This window comes from Lolium perenne, chromosome 4 (genome assembly GCF_019359855.2).
Source record: "Lolium perenne isolate Kyuss_39 chromosome 4, Kyuss_2.0, whole genome shotgun sequence".
Classification (NCBI taxonomy): Eukaryota; Viridiplantae; Streptophyta; class Magnoliopsida; order Poales; family Poaceae; genus Lolium; species Lolium perenne.
The window spans coordinates 132,076,964-132,081,616 of NC_067247.2; positions in this window are offsets into that span (position 1 = coordinate 132,076,964).

Sequence of the window (4,653 nt, forward strand, 5' to 3'; positions counted from 1 at the left end):
TTTCTGAAACCAAAAACAGCAGAAAACAGCAACTGGCTCTTCGGCATCTTGTCAATAGGTTAGTGCCGGAAAATGCATAATAATGACATATAATGTGTATAAAACATGTGAGTATCATCATAAAAGTAGCATGGAACATAAGAAATTATGGATACGTTTGAGACGTATCAAGCATCCCCAAGCTTAGTTCCTACTCGCCCTCGAGTAGGTAAACGATAACAAGGATAATTTCTGAAGTGACATGCTATCATAATCTTGATCAATACTATTGTAAAAGCATATGAGATGAATGCAGCGATTCGAAGCAATGATGAAGACAATGAGTAAGCAACTGAATCATATAGCAAAGACTTTTCATGAATAATACTTTCAAGACAAGCATCAATAAGACTTGCATAAGAGTCACTCATAAAGCAATAAATTCTTAGTAGAAAGCTTTGAAGTAACACAAAGGAAGATATAAGTTTCAGCGGTTGCTTTCAACTTCAACATGTATATCTCATGGATAATTGTCAACATAAAGCAATATAACAAGTGCAATAGGTAAACATGTAAGAATCAATGCACACAGTTTACACAAGTGTTTTCTTCTGAGATAGAAAGAAGTAGGTAAACTGACTCAACAATAAAGTAAAAGAATAGCCCTTCGCAGAGGGAAGCATGGATTACTATTTTTGTGCTAGAGCTTTTCATTTTGAAAACATAGAAACAATTTTGTCAACGGTAGTAATAAATCATATGTGTTATGTATAAGATATCCTATAAGTTGCAAGCCTCATGCATAGTATACCAATAGTGCTCGCACCTTGTCCTAATTAGCTTGGATTAACATGGATTATCATTGCATAACATATGTTTCAACCAAGTGTCACAAAGGGGTACCTCTATGCCGCCTGTACAGAGGTCTAAGGAGAAAGTTCGCATTGGATTTCTCGCTTTTAATTATTCTCAACTTAGACATCCATACCGGGACAACATAGACAACAGATAATGGACTCCTCTTTTAATGCTTAAGCATTCAACAACAGATAATATTCTCATAAGAGATTGAGGATTTGTGTCCAAACTGAAACTTCCACCATGATTCATGGCTTTAGTTAGCGGCCCAATGTTCTTCTCTAACAATATGCATACTCAAACCATTTGATCATGAAAATTGCCCTTACTTCAGACAAGACGAACATGTATAGCAACTCACATGATATTCAACAAAGGTGTAAAAGTTGATGGCATCCCCAATGGTTACCTCTCAACAAGCAACTTATTAAGAAATAAGATACATAAGTACATATTCTTCACCACAATAGTTTTTAAGGCTTTTTTCCCATGAGCTATATATTGTAAAGGCAAAGAATAGAATTTTAAAGGTAGCACTCAAGTAATGTACTTTGGAATGGAAGACAAATATCATGTAGTAGGTAGGTATGGTGGACACAAATGGCATGGATTTTGGCTCAAGGATTTGGATGCACGAGAAGTATTCCCTCTCAATACAAGGCTAGGCTAGCAAGGTTGTTTGAAGCAAACTCAAGTATAAAACGGTGCAGCAAGACTCACATATGAACATATTGTAAGCATTATAAGACTTTACATCGTCTCCTTGTTGTTCAAACACCTTAACCAAAAAATATCTAGACTCTAGAGACCAATCATGCAAACCAAATTTTAACAAGCTCTATGTAGTTCTTCATTAATAGGTGAAAAGTACATGATGCAAGAGCTTAAACATGATCTATATGAGCACAACAATTGCCAAGTATCAATTTATTCAAGACATTATACCAATTACCACATGCATCATTTTCTGTTTCCAACCATATAACAATGAACGAAGTAGTTCAACCTTCGTAATGAACATTAGGAATAAAGCTAAGAACATATGTGTTCATACGAAATAGCGGAGCGTGTGTCTCTCCCAAACAAGGAATGCTAGGATCCGATTTTATTCAAACAAAAACAAAAACAAAAGCAAACAGACGCTCCAAGTAAAGCACATAAGATGTGACGGAATAAAAATATAGTTTCACTAGAGGTGACCTGATAAGTTGTCGATGAAGAAGGGATGCCTTGGGCATCCCCAAGCTTAGATCCTTGAGTCTTCTTGAAATATGCAGGGATGAACCACGGGGGCATCCCCAAGCTTAGACTTTTCACTCTTCTTGATCATATTGTATCATCCTCCTCTCTTGACCCTTGAAAACTTCCTCCACACCAAACTCGAAACAAACTCATTAGAGGGTTAGTGCATAATTGAAAATTCATATATTCAGAGGTGACATAATCATTCTTAACACTTCTGGACATTGCACAAAGCTACTGAAAGTCAATGGAACAAAGAAATCCATCAAACATAGCAAAACAGGCAATGCGAAATAAAAGGCAGAATCTGTCAAAACAGAACAGTCCGTAAAGACGATTTTTTCTGGGGCACTTAACTTGCTCAGATGAAAATGCTCAAATTGAATGAAAGTTGCGTACATATCTGAGGATCACGAACGTAAATTGGCATATTTTTCTAAATTTCCTACAGAAGGGGCTGCTCAATTTCGTGACAGTAAGACATCTGTTTCTGCGCAGTAATCCAAATCTAGTATCAACATTACTATCAAAGACTTTACTTGGCACAACAATGCAATAAAATAAAGATAAGGATAGGTTGCTACAGTAGTAACAACTTCCAAGACTCAAATATAAAACAAAAGTGCAGAAGTAAAATAATGGGTTGTCTCCCATAAGCGCTTTTCTTTAACGCCTTTCAGCTAGGCGCAGAAAGTGTGAATCAAGTATTATCAAGAGATGAAGCATTAACAGAGGGGTTTGGAGTTTTCTCAACTATGCATTGTATCTTATCTATGTAAGTTTTAGAGGCCCCTTTTTCATTACTCTTAGGCTTGCTATTCTCATCAAACAAATTTTCAGGAACAATCCAACCATAATTATTTTCTAGTGCCTCGAACATTCCTAAGAGCTTGCAAGGTATTGATGTCTTAATCTCCCCTTCACAATTAACTTCATTAGTGTACTTTAATCTATCCTTTTCCATTTTTTCAAGGGTATTAGCAAAATTGGTATAAAGGCCAAGCATCTTATATTTAATAAAGACTTTTCTAGCTTCTCTTGCTACATCACCAAATTCTTTAAGAAGGGTTTCTAAGACAAAATCTTTCTTTTCTCTTTCCTCCATATCAGAGAGTGTAAGAAACATATGTTGTATTATGGGGTTGAGATTGACAAATCTAGCTTCCAACATGTGTACTAAAGAAGCGGCAGCAATTTCATAAGTAGGACCAAGTTCTACCAAGTGTCTATCTTCAAAATCTTCAACCATTCTAACATGGGTGAAAAATTCTTCTATATTATCTCTTCCAATGATAGACCCTTGTCCTACCGGTATTTTTTCCAGAGTGAACTTAGGAGGCAACATGATGAAATAAACAAAAGGTAAATAAAGTAAATGCAAGTAACTAATTTTTTTGTGTTTTTAATATGGAGAACAAGACAGTAAATAAAGTAAAACTAGCAACTAATTTTTTTGTGTTTTTGATATAAAGAACAAACAAAGCAGTAAATAAAGTAAAGTAAAGCAAGACAAAAACAAAGTAAAGAGATTGGATGTGGGAGACTCCCCTTGCAGCCTGTCTTGATCTCCCCGGCAACGGCGCCAGAAAAAGAGCTGTTGCCGTGGGAGTTGGCAATTTCCGTGGTGTAGCTTTTCTTCAGTTCTCCGGCAACGGCGCCAGAAAAAGAGCTTGATGCGTGCAGTTAACACACGTCCGTTGGGAACCCCAAGAGGAAGGTGTGATGCGTACAGTAGCAAGTTTTCCCTCAGTAAGAAACCAAGGTTTATCGAACCAGTAGGAGTCAAGGATCACGTGAAGGTCATTGGTGACGGAGTGTAGTGCGGCGCAACACCAGGGATTCCGGCGCCAACGTGGAACCTGCACAACACAATCAAAGTACTTTGCCCCAACGTAACAGTGAGGTTGTCAATCTCACCGGCTTGCTGTAAACAAAGGATTAGATGTATAGTGTGGATGATGATGTTTGTTTGCGAAGAACAGTAAAGAACAATTGCAGTAGATTGTATTTCAGATGTAAAGAATGGACCGGGGTCCACAGTTCACTAGTGGTGTCTCTCCCATAAGATAAATAGCATGTTGGGTGAACAAATTACAGTTGGGCAATTGACAAATAAAGAAGGCATAACAATGCACATACATATATCATGATGAGTACTATGAGATTTAATCAGGGCATTACGACAAAGTACATAGACCGCTATCCATCATGCATCTATGCCTAAAAAGTCCACTTTCAGGTTATCATCCGAACCCTTTCCAGTATTAAGTTGCAAACAACAGACAATTGCATTAAGTATGGTGCGTAATGTAATCAACACAAATATCATTAGACAAAGCATCGATGTTTTATCCCTAGTGGCAACAACACATCCACAACCTTAGAACTTTCTGTCACTGTCCCAGATTCAATGGAGGCATGAACCCACTATCGAGCATAAATACTCCCTCTTGGAGTTACAAGTATCAACTTGGCCAGAGCCTCTACTAGCAACGGAGAGCATGCAAGAGCATAAACAACATATATGATATATTGATAATCAACTTGACATAGTATTCAATATTCATCGGATCC